General features: G+C 40.3%; 1 protein-coding gene across 27 annotated transcripts in view; it reads left to right on the top strand.

Annotated features, from left to right (window-relative positions):
• Positions 1–13056, top strand: part of MAP2 (microtubule associated protein 2) — a 250353-nt gene that overhangs the window by 144593 nt on the left and 92704 nt on the right. The window lies entirely within an intron of this gene.

Genomic DNA, 13056 nt, shown 5'->3' on the forward strand with positions numbered 1-13056 from the left:
GATAAATTAGTGAAGAGATAATACTAAATTTGGCCTCAGGGTCAATCCATACTAAACAGACTTTGATTTGATAAATTATCTGCCCCCTTTCAAGACTTCAGTTTATTTATTTAATGCCATAGCTGCCATACACAGTGGGTGTGTTCCATTGCTGGATGCTGATTATTCTGGTACCTTTCATTTTACTGCTTAAACCTGTTTATATTTCTAGCTGTCACCTTCTTGTTCCCTTTGGTGTCTGAACTCCTCTAACACGTCCACTCCGCTCATTGCTTCATTTCTTACTTGTCCCATTTTCTTCTTAGCATTTTACTAGATTTCTTTTTTACCTTACCATTTGCTGAAAATGTGTTTTGAGAGATCTGTGCTAATCTTATTTAGAAATTGAATGGTTGCTTCTTAGCTCTTATGTTGAATGACTTCTCTTTGACACAGCAGTGATGCAGTAGAAATAATATGGAAAACTGGATTTCAGGCTTAACTTTGCCACCTAGAACTGTATAATTTAGTGTGTAATATATAGTAACAAACAATGAGATATTCAGAATGAATATTCTGAATTATTTTGTTCCATTATAGGAAGATTTTCCCACTGCTCGGCCTCAAACCTTTTGAAAATGTAAACACTTCTATAAAAAATTAATATTTTTCAAATTAACTTAGATTTGATTTTATTTATTTTTGTTAATGTTTGAATACAGTTGTCTCCATTTCCCACCACCACTTTCCTTAACATCATTAATTAATTGACATAGTTACTACGTCATTGATTTTCCTTTCTTAGTAACAGCCTTATTGATATATAATTCACATACAAAACCCACCCTTCTACCTGATCCAATTCAGTGATTTTTAATATATCCACAAAGGCAGCCATTTCACTATTTAATCTTAGAATATTTTCATTACCCCCCAAAAGAACTCTTATCCCCATGAGCAGTTACCCCCCATTTTCACATTGTATGAACTCTAGGCAACCCCTAACTTAGTTTCTGTCTCTAAGGATTTGCCTCTTCCTCTGTAGATTTCATGTAAGTGGAGTAATACAATATGTGGCCTTTTCTGAAAGGCTTTCACTTAGCATAATATTTCCAGGGCTCGTCTATATTGTAGCAAGTATCATTACTTTATTGCTTTTATAAGTGAATAATATTTTGCCAAATACATATGCCAGTTGTTTTAATCCGTTCATCAGTTGGCAGACATTTGGGTTGTTGGATCACTGATGTTTAAAACTGTTGAGGAACCCAGTGATTATTTGTGCAAACATCCTCCTTTTGTGCATGTGCAATGGAAGCTCAAAGATGTATTCCTACACTTTTAACTAGACAATTACTGAGTTTCTTATTATATTATAGATGCTAGGTTGGTAAAATATGACGTAAACATTCATTCTTTCTTTTATATAGTTCATAAATCATCATAGAGTGTGGAATCCTAATGGTCATGGTAGCAAAAACAATTATGGTCCTTGTTTTTATGAAGCTTACAGTCTAAAGGGAAATACTATTTTAATCAAAATAGTCTCAAAAATAAGGGCAAAAGTAGAACTGTGAAAAGGGCCATAAAAGAGATTCAGGAACTGACTTTGTCAGGGAGGATGATTTAACTGTGATCTGTAAGTAAGTCATAGGCAAAGCGGGTAGAGAAGAGCATTCCAGGTGAACCAAAAGCATGTGCAAAGGCCCTGTGGCTACAGGAACACAGCATGTAAGGGGGAATACCAGGGGCCAGCGTAACAGGAGAGAGGAGGGTAAGGAGAGTGTGGTATAGAATGAGGCTGAAGGGAGAAATAAGGCCAGGTAAGATGGAGTCTTGCAGGGCAAGGAAATGGTTTTTGTCTTTTTCCGAAGAACATTGGATTGTTGAAGTATTTTAATCTCAGGAGTAACACAAGCAAAGAGATAATGTGCACCTTTCTCTCTCAGGACCTATATACATTAAGGAAGAACAGAATTTTGTGATAGAATTTGTGGTAGATAGAATCTGTGGTATTTAAAGTTACTGAATTCCTTGTTATCCAGAGTAGAAACTTGTCTTATTTTCACAGAATAAACAACTCTTTATTAGAATTCTCCAATTTAATTGTGTAAAGAACTCTTCTTTCCAACCCCCTACAGAATACGCAATCAAGGCCATGTGAGAAGTAATAAATAAATACACATAAAGGTGCCTTTTCCCCCCATTGCACGTCACCATGTAGATCTGTAGTATCTAAAGAGTATAGAAATAGTTCTCTAAACGGCCAATGATCACTGCCCAATTCTGTAGTCCCAATGTTTTTCATGTGAGGGGGCTCCCAGGCAATACCTGTGTGGGACCCAGCTTTTCTACAAGTAGAGGTCTAGGCTTCGTGGGAGTGAATCCAAAGCTTACTTACATTAAATTTTATAAAGAGACCATCACACACACATATGCACACAGAGCTAAAAACCAGGGTTTCTGAGAAGAGAAACAATCCATAAATAACTGGGAAAAATATTTCAGCTTATTTTGTATCATTTATGGAGGTTTAAGCGTATGCAACAAAAATAAATCACATTTAAACTAACAGCTATCACTGAGCTAATATCTTGAGAACAGTATTCTTTTTTGTAAAAATAATATAGTGACAGTCCCTGATTACCCCACTGGGGTTAATTATATCCTGTACAGCAGTGATTTCTCCAGGGGCCATCCTCAGACCCCCCTCTTAGGGATCGTGCTGAGTGCCTGTGGGGAGGTAGGTTCCGAGACCCACTCCAGACCTCTATGATCAGCATCCCTGCATGGGAACCCAGGACTCTGAATTTTTAACCCAAATCCCAGATGATTGTGATGTCCGCCCAGTTCTGGAAAGTGCTATGGAACATATTAAGTAGCAACCGTCTATCTCTGTTGAAGGTTTTTGACAAACCATCCCTGCCCAATTCATAGAATTGTATAATAATACCAGTACCGTATAATAAACACTGAATATTTCTCAGACCTCATGTAAGAAGCTTTCTCTAACCTATCCCTATTCCTTAAAATTGCTCCATAAGGAAGTAGATATTATGATCCATAATTTATAGCTGAAGAAGTTATGGCCCAATGAAATTCAGTAACTTGCTGCACAGAGGTCTGGTTGGCTCCAAAGTCTTTCTTTCTCCCTGTTAAGCAGCCTCTAACAATAACCACTGCACCAGTTTCCCATTGTAAGAAATATTCTTCATACATGAGTCTAACCGTGCCAGTCAGCATCCACTGAAATCCTGGGCATCAACAGAATTAAGATTTATCACAAACGAAGTGTAATGCATGAGCCTCTCTTGCTAAGCACAAGTGTCTGACACTTTTCTAAAAGGAGCTTCTGTAGCACTTTATAGGCAGGAAGAGTGTGACTGAGAAAATTGCTTCCAGGTGTTACAATTTAACAAGCAGAGACTATAGAGGACAACGAAAAAGTGACCCCCAAACCTACCAGTCTGTATCATTACTCCCCTCAAAAAAAGAAAAGGAAAGAAAAGAAAGCTCTGGGTAACTCTTTAAAGGAGCTGGAAGATAGGTGTGTTGGGCTCTTTAAAAACATGAGGTTTTATAAGAATTATGCCCGCAGAGATGGCTCTGTGGAATGTGTGCCGTAACACCTGAATTATGCTTCCCTTCATTCGGTACTTTCACTGGGCACTAAGAATAAACTTACTCAATTAAAAAACATCCTGACAACCATCTGTATTTTATAGGCTTTTACTTGAAAAGGCATTAATCCTTTTTCCAGTAAAATATAAGCAATTGTTGCCGTTTTGAGAGTGACAATAAAACACATTTTATAGTTATTACTCTAGTTCTAATTTTAAAATATTTTTGCATATCAGTTATGAAGTCATCAGATTAAAAATTTAACTGTTAAGGAGGCTTAATTACAATAACAATGATTTCTTTTAAAATTATCTTCACGGATTATTTCTTTTAGAGGAAAAGGATCTTAACTATTTAATTAATTATTTAAGAGAAATGACTATTCATTTGTCTAATGCTCAAAACCATTTCTCTGGGAAATTGGGAACCAGAAATTTCCCCTGGGTCTGTTGTGACTGAGCTTCTCAGCTGCCATCTAATGGCATAAATGCTATTCCTTGTGGTCCCGACTGGAAAGTGACTGTGCTTTCCGCAGGCAACTATAGCAAGTAATTTGTTAAATGAATGAACTATTCAACAGATATTTATACTTACATGGAAACATCAGAGATGATTAGATGGCGCTACACAGAGTCAATTCTGTATTTGAGAACATGGTGAGACATGAGTGGTGGATGTCTTTTGTGACCACAGTGCATGGGCTCCTTTAAGGCATAAAAAATCGATATTAGAACAAGTTTCAAAGGGAATCTTATTTAAGGACACAGAAGCTTATAACTTTCTTCTGATACTTAAAGGTACTTACCTTTTGGTCTAGCAGCAGGGATGTGTTTTCCTACGAACAATTTCGTAGAAATCTGTATTCCAGATTTTAGTGTTGTTCTAAAGATATATCAGGATCTCACGGATCTGTACTTTACAGTAATGGCTTTCAGTCAGCTTCTGGAAGCTGTGGGTGAGATGAACTTCTTTCAGACCAGCGCCTCATCCTCCCACCCCTGCCCCGACCCACATCACCAGGAAGTTTCCAGGGAACCAGCAAGGGTCGTGTAAGAGCTTGAAGCTGACATTCACGGTTCATGTTAACTAGATAGAGCCCCCAAGACATGAGGCAAAGAGAGAGTCAGAATTGGCTTCCAGTCTCTTATTTTTAACTTTTTTCTCTCTTTTCTTTAGTTGCATGAGTTTGCCTCTGTCTGAATGAATCTGTTGGGCATTGCACTAAACAATAGGGTAGACGTGAGGTGGGAAACTAGAGTCAAATACATTACGCAAAGCAGAACAAAACCACTGTGCTGCAGGACCCGCGCTCCCTCACTGAGAAGGGACTTCTCAAAGCCTTGAAGTGGAAGCCCCGCTAGAGGGGAGATGATGCAAGTCACAGATGCAGTGGGCTGTCAGGGAGCTTGGCCCTCGCTGCTGGAGGAGCCCCCGGGGCGGGGACAGTTGTAGGAGTGACAGAGAGTTGCCCCACGCTTGGAGTTAGATCACTCTAAGACTCCAAATGGGACTGTTTGTAATGTAATTAGTAGGAGCCATATCTGAAAAATAGTACATTTTTCAAGTTGCAATAATTCTGTTTAAAGACTGTTGACTGTTCATTAGCCCAGAGTAGCTCTAAAAACCTTTCTCCAAGCATGAGGGTGAAACCTTACCTCTGAAGCAAACTTTTGTGCCTGCAACTACCAAAGGTGGCCGACACAGTCCCTTGGGAGCCCGGGGGAGGCCAGAGGAGCCCAAGCAAGGCGTCAGCAGCCCTCACATGCCTTTGGCACAACAGTGATTAGAGCAGCTGGAATATTTGCAACTTTGTTGGCTTACTTGCTGGGCTTTTTTTCTTTTTGTTTTAGCTTAGACTTTAATCTTATTTTCATATGTTTTTATATAAATCAGACACATGTGGCTTGATTATAGATGTTAAGTGGCCACTCGGAGCTTTAGACAAAAGCCTTGGGGAGAACATGCAGTGCTATGGGTTCTCTGCTCTGTGGCTCCAGGCACTCTCCCCGGGCCCTTCCTGTGCTCATTTCTGTGCTCCTCCCTCCTCCACTGGCACTGCCCTTAATCCCAGTGGGGTCTGTTTGCTTAAATCTAAGCCAATTAAATAAAGCATAATAATAGAACACCATTCTGGAAAGAGCACACAGGAGGGGAATTTCATGGCCACCGACAGAATAATAGAAGAGAGGAAAACATTTTAAAGAGCTCCCTAGCAGACATCTGTCTCCTCCATTGCCTCCTACTTATATGGAGGCAAGCCTTTTTGTTTTCTTTTTCTTTCATTTTTTATCTATTTTTGTTGTTGTTGTTGCCAGTAAGTCTATGCCAAGTCCTCCTTTTTTGTTTGGTGAAATCTTAATGATATATCCTTGTGTGTCTTAATATTTCTAAGCTACTGAAGGGAGAATGATTGTATCATGCACGCGTGTATATTGTTAGGGAATTTCCAGAACACCTGGGAGTGCTAAAATAGTGGCTTCAGATACATTTCAAGGCTAGCTTTTACTTTGATATATCCTTTCAGCCAGCAAGTAATATTCTCACTCAGCTAAGAAATCTTCACTTCTGAAAATGGGTCATTACCGGCAATTTCTTTAGTCATAAAATGTTGGCTGCCACTGTTAAGAAAATAACTTGGGGAGGAACAGAGATATTTCAAATTAGCATTACAGAAGGGGGAGGGGTGGGTGCCAACTTAGTCCCCACTGTGCTAATTAAGTTATCATGGGTTGTCTCTTGAACAATACCCAGCAAAAGAGGAAGGACCTGAATCAGCTGGATATCACCCTTAATTGTAAACCCTTCCCCAGTGAGTTGATAAAATCCCTCTGCTTCTAGAGCTTTTAGCTCTTCAGGCTAAAAGCAGATTCGCTAGAATTTCACTTTTCCGGTCAGGTGACTGCAGCACCGCATGAGTTCTCCTCTCCCTGGCGGAGTCCTCTTTTCTGTATGTGTGCCTTTTCCACCTACCTGGCGGTCAGGAGCCCACAATGTGTTCTTCAGGGAGTGTGGGGACTCGGGCAGAGAACATCATCAGTCAGCTGCTTGCTTCTTTAGACCACAGCTGGAATCTGAGTGCTCACCTTGACCTCAGAAATAGCCTGGTGCTCCGTCGCCCGGGTTCAGCCAAATGCCTTCTAGGTGAAATCTCTGTGTGCTGCTTCAGCGTGACAGATGGCTCCCAGCAGGTGAACTTGGGGCTATGAGTGAATGAGATGCTTTCTTTCTCTGGCACAGCCCTTCTCAAAGACACCCTATATCCTAAGAACTTACAAAAGGTATTTAGCTGCTAAACAAAACGAAGGAGAAGAGTTGAAGCTAAGAAACCATGTCTTGGCGTGAACTCTGCTCAAGTCAATAATACAGCCTCTTGACAAGGATGTAGAGTAGTGCCGAGTGGTTAAAGAAGGCTGTTTGAAGACGGATAATAACACGTCACAATTTTCCACAATTGTCGAAGTACTTTTCTGCAGATGATTTTGCTGATTCCTGCAGGACCTCTGCAAGGGAACCCTCCCCCCAACTTTCACATCAGGGAAACAGTAAGCCAGGCAGTTCAGGTGATTTCATTGCTTGGGACAAAGGAGCTCCTGTGTACAGAATTAAAGCATCAGCACGCTTTTCCATTTTCTGTGGCATATACCTCAATTTTTGGTTCCTTTGATGAAGAGTTAGTGAGCAAGGACTATCAGACAGGGAGGGTAGCAGTAAACCCAGACGAAAATGGCCCTGCCCTTCTCGAGTTTACAGATTAGTTGGGGTGGGGCAGACTAAGACAAAGCAGAAGTAAACTAACACACAGTGTTGATGTTGGCATAGGGAATGAGACAGGGATGGGAGTGTAAATTACTAATACTTCTTGAGAGAATTCGACAATATGGCAGCTTATTTGAAATGTGTTATAGACTCATATTTTTGTCTTTCATTTCTATTCATTTTGAACTCAAAATACTATGGAAAATAAAGAATCTATGTATTTGATAGAAACCGATGGCATCTAGGATTGAAATAATGTAAAAAAAGGTCATGGATGTGAATTTCTTTCCATTTTAAGGAGCCTCAATGAACAACACAGGGTAGTTCATATGAATGCCAAATAAGTGATGGAAACCAAAACCACACACCAGTGGACAGAGAGACTTTTCTAGAGGTCATTCGCCAGACTCATTGAGAAAAGGGCTTTGGTTCAACTAGACGTTGACAGGCCTGGAGGAGGGAAGACAGGGAGGGAGGGGAGACAGGAAAGAGGAAGACAAGAAAAAGGAAAAGAAGAGGACTTTGTAGAAGGAGAGAAGATAAGTATGAAGGTGAAATTTAAAGGGCAGAAGAGCTACGAAAGAACTTGTCAAAAAATGTGACAGTTTGTGATGGGAGAAAGTCCGGGATAACGTTGCAAAAGTAGGGTGCAGTCGTGGTGGAGAAGCCCTCGAGGCTGGGCCTGGAAGTTTAGTTTGTAACATTTTTGTTGTGCCCATTCTCCGTTTCTTCTCCTTACACTGCATGGACCTGCATGTCTGCATCACCTTACTCTCCCATTTGAAAAGTGGTTAGTGTTTGTCTGAAAATTTTTTAGAAACAAATGAACCGTTAAATGTCTGTCAAGCAAAGACATGTTATTTCTTCATATACAGAGTCTGGCACAAATAATGCCCCTTTTTATTACAGAATCTTTTATTCAAAATCATAAGCGTGTAATTCTGTAACATACCAATATCACACTCAAGCACACCACATGACATTTTAGGTGAGATGTTCAAATTAAAACTCTAAGTTATTACACCCATATTATGACCCTACCAATCATACTCCAGCAGGCGTCCCTTCTGCCCGACCCTGTACATTCAGCACCTCACAGAAAACCTCCGTGTAATGTGAAAGTGAGGGAAAGCACTGGCATGGGTGCCCTTGCTGCCCAAGCTTCTCTATGTTACAGTGTTCACTTGTAAAATCAACTGTTTGTTTATATTGATATATTTTCAGAGCCATTATGTGTTAACAGTTTAGCAAAATAAGTTTGTAGCCCTGACTTGTGTGGCTCAGTTGGTGGGGTGTCATCCTGCAAAGTGAAAGGTCGCTGGCTCTATTCGCAGTCAGGGCACAAGCCTGGGTCACATGCCTGGTCCCCAGTTGGGGCGTGTGCAAGAGGCAACTGATCGATGTTTCTCTCCTTCTCTCCCTCCCTTCCCCTCTCTCTAAAAATACATACATACATACATACAAAGCTTTTTGCTGACATCTCAGCATTATTTCTTTTCACTCTTCAAAAAGTAACGAATCTAAACACAACCCTAAAGTAGCTACTGCACGTATACCTCTTTCATCCTTACAGTAGAGATCTTCATTGCTGCATGCATCTCCATTTATTCCACATCTTTCTCCATCCTCCGCACTGAGGCAGAGCCTTGCGGTTAGCTCAGTGCAGGCAGCTCTGAGGGGAGGTGGTGTGTGCGCTGCTGCGGGAAAGCCTTTGAGGGTCCCTGGGCGGCCTCCTCCCGCCTGCAGCAATCCTGGAGGCCCTGGGAGAAAAGAGCCCGACTGCTGGCTGACTGCATGGGGGGGAAAAGAAGGTGGGCTGGGGGGTTTCCCTACTCCTATCAGGATTTGTGTGAACAAGATATAAATCTTAAAGGCTCTGAGACTTAAACCTGAATTTTCTGACTAATTCGGTCCTTTTTCCTTCACCTACTTGCATCCCTTTTTAGCCTTGAACTATGTTGAGATGCTTGGAGCAAGACTGGATTATTTCTACTAAATCGGCTTACCCCCATCTGCTAGTCCTTGGCAATAGGAAACCTAACATTCTCCTAAAAAGAAACCCCGAGAAGCAAATATCTCTCTGCTCAACTATCAGTGGTTTTGGTTTACTGCGACCTTCAGCTACTAACAAATAAGTAGTGACAATGAACTGCTTCTAAAGCTATTAGGGAATAGAAATGGTGTAGCATGTTGGACTAGCTGAGTTGATGTTGCTCTATTTGAAGACTGCTAGCATGGTGGATAGGTTCCCGAGAGTACTGGCCATTCGGTTCTCCGTAGTGGAACCCTTGCTACCCTGGAGGAGCGCACTGACTTACAGGAACTGTTCAAAGTCTCATAGTGCAGATCGGTAGAGGAGGTAGAGAACAGCCCTATCTTTTCCCTGAGAGCTCACTGCGTGGGCTGACGCTAGCCAATGGGGTTTAGGGTCGCCTTCCGCTGTTCGGGATCACAGCGACTTCAAGCCTCTCAGTGTTTAGCTTATCTGACAGGGTCTATCAAAACGTGACAAATAACCAAATGATGCTTATGCTGTAATGTTCCACAGGTTAATAAAAAAGTATTTCCTGGCCTAACAATCCAGGGAAGATTTTGTCTTGACTTTATTGCTTAATGAATTAAATGTGGTTCTTCCATCACTTAACAAAAAAACATACCTTGGCGATAATTTCTTCACAAGTTTCTAAAATAAATTCATCTCATTCTAACTTGAATGCTACAGGTGTCACATACCTGGCCCATAAATACCCCAACAGCCAAACACGCACTGTATGCAGCCTAAGTTTACTGTATGCACCTCTTATTTGTCTGAGCAACCACCTGATAAAACGGATTCTGTTTATAGCTAAACAAGTGCTTATCTTGGGTTCCTCAGAAACTGGCTCCTTCCAGCTGACTCTGGGATGCCAGCGCACCTCCTGTTCGCTATCACGTGCAGGTCAGCCCTTACAGGTAGTTGTCAAATGACGTTGTCGGGTGTCACCAGTCACGACTCTCAGTCATGTGAGACGCAGCTCTAAGAGGTTCTGGAAAGTGGCCTAAGCAAACCTGATGGAAAAAAATGGAGGAGAGAACAGAATGGCAGCTGAGTAAACTTCAATTTGTTCAAGAAACTGAATATACTGAATAATATATGTGCTGAGTATGCCTGGTAAATTGAAAGTTGCCGTTCTTGAAATACCACTTCTCAGAGGAGTCACAAAGCGTTTTTGCTTGAAAAGGTCTTTAACTCTCAGGGCCCATAAAGAGTTGTACATGGCTGAAAGGTTAGCCACTTTCTAGCTGGGTCATGCTGGGAATAGCACTTAAAGCCTTGGCCTCAGTTTTCTCACCTGGTAAGTGGGGATAATAATAGTTGCCTGTCTTAGAGGGTAATAGGAATAAATGAACTAATAATATAGGAAGTGCTTCAAATATTTTCTGGCACATAAAAAATGCTATATAAATGTTGGCTAATATTGTTTTAGGGATGTGGTAATCTCTTTATATAATGTAACAAATACTAAAACTCTGCCAAATGATACTCTTAATGAAAAAAAACATGTTAATGTAAGTTAATTCTTTTTATATGGAATAAAAACTATCACTTCTAACTGCACTGTATTAATTTAAAATAACTATTCAATTTTATATGCCTTTGACATTTATCTCTTTATCATAAAATAAAGTCTAGAAAATAGTCATTTTAAGTTTATAACAAAGAAACACAAAGGTCAGGATGATGGATAAATGGGCCATTATTTTCATGACAAATTGATACCCTCAATTTTCTGACAGTCATCTCATTCTTTGCCCAATCATTTCTAAATTCTGTTGGAGTGAAATCAGCCTTTATGTGTTTAAGGCTGAAATTTTACTTTCATCCATATGTAACAATTGAGTTAATTTTGGAAAGACTGTACAAGATAGGATATTATTTTTCAATATTGTTTTTAATGTTACTCAAATGATGAACATATTCTTTGGTAATAGGTGTCAGTGGATGTTTTCCAAAGGGCCAGATAGTGAATATTTTGGGTCACACACGAGCACAGAGGGCCATCCAGTCTCCGTCTTCACTCCTCACCCTGGCAGTGTAGCTGGAATGCAGCTGTAGACAACAAGAGGCGAATGGACACGGTTTGTGTGCAAACAGACTGTATTTAGGAAAACGGACAGCAGGAAGATGGATCTTTTCTATGGTCCACTGCTTGCTGACCCCTGCTCTATAGGATACATTTTTTTTCTTATTTTTACTAGTAAATGAAGCATGCACATATATGTAAGCTGTACTTGAACACTTACACACATGGGTGCATGGGTGCTAGAAAACCATGAAAACACAGGGCAGAAATATACATATTAAGGAATTTAAGGAATTTAAGGAATTTAAAAAGGATATAAGGCATGGTATTTTATTCAGCATTCACTGATTAAATACCCGAAGACTCTTTTTATTGGAACAAGGTCCACCATCTTATTTGTTTTAAAATCAACCGCTAAGGTTTAATTTGCTTTTAATAAAAACTATTCCTAAATTCTTTAAATAGTGAGTTATTTTGTATAATAATGTCACAAAAATAACATGTCCTATGTAAATTGGTAAATTTGTAATGTCATTTATAAGTATATTCCACATGCGAGGACCACTGAGCTGGACTAAATGGGAAAAGCAAAACGAATCAACAACATGACAGTGTGCAGAGGTCTGGGTGGTCAGTTTCTTTCCTAAAATAGCTATCAAATTATTTGAGGAAATAGAGAATTTCACTGTGCTGCTTCTTGCCTTACAGAATATTTTTATTTTTTAAAAATGTTTAGCCTTTCTACCTTTAATGTGCACGAACAGACTTGCTCTCTGCTGCATGTTGTGCGTGATTTCCTTACGGAGTAAATGAACCAGGTCCACGTAAAGGTGCTTGGTAGAGGCCCCGAGCCAGTCAGTGTTCGTTATTTTGAGTCAAGTCCTCGTCTGCTCAGATCCCAACACTCGTTGTTCTCGGAAAGGTCACAGAGAAGAACTGAGTCACCTGCTTCTTGTCTCACCAAGTTTACATTTCCTACTGGGTCTTGAAGAAGAATTAATAGCTAAAATTTCACATTGGGAGCCTTGGGCTCCTTTCTGTAAAGCAACATCGTCCTTGAGTATATGGTGGGGTCTGCGCCCCCCTCCCTGGGGTGAAATCACACAGGCCCTGGTGAAAACACAAGGAGATGTATAGATTTGGAGACCTCCGGTAAGACATCAGGACTTTAAAATGGGCCTCAGCCCTGCCCCTTGCATGTAAGGACAGTTATTTATGTGTGGTTCGCCCTTTGTAGATTAAGATGATTACACCTGAATGGCTTATTAAGTACAAAACCAGCCCAGTGCCTTCTGGTAATTGTGTGTTTTTCTAGGTACCATATTAGTAAGAAGTATTCTGTATTGTTCTAGTGGAATTTCTAAGCAGAAGTACTAATCCAGAATGACTTTTAGGATTCTGAATGTCAAAATAAGTTTAGTACCTGTAGAGAATATTTAATTCGTTAAAAAAGAAAAAGGACCTCTCAGTTCTGTGCTAGAGAGAGTCAGTGCACCCTGGGCTAGAGGCCCAGTCATTTAAAACTTACTGGATAGAATTAACAATTTACCAGGAAGAAGACATTCCCTTGGGAGAGAGCACAAATGCCTGCTATTTGTTAGCTGAAAACAATTTAAGCAATTTAAACTCTTATTTT

This window comes from Desmodus rotundus, chromosome 2, assembly GCF_022682495.2.
Source record: "Desmodus rotundus isolate HL8 chromosome 2, HLdesRot8A.1, whole genome shotgun sequence".
NCBI classification, from domain to species: Eukaryota; Metazoa; Chordata; class Mammalia; order Chiroptera; family Phyllostomidae; genus Desmodus; species Desmodus rotundus.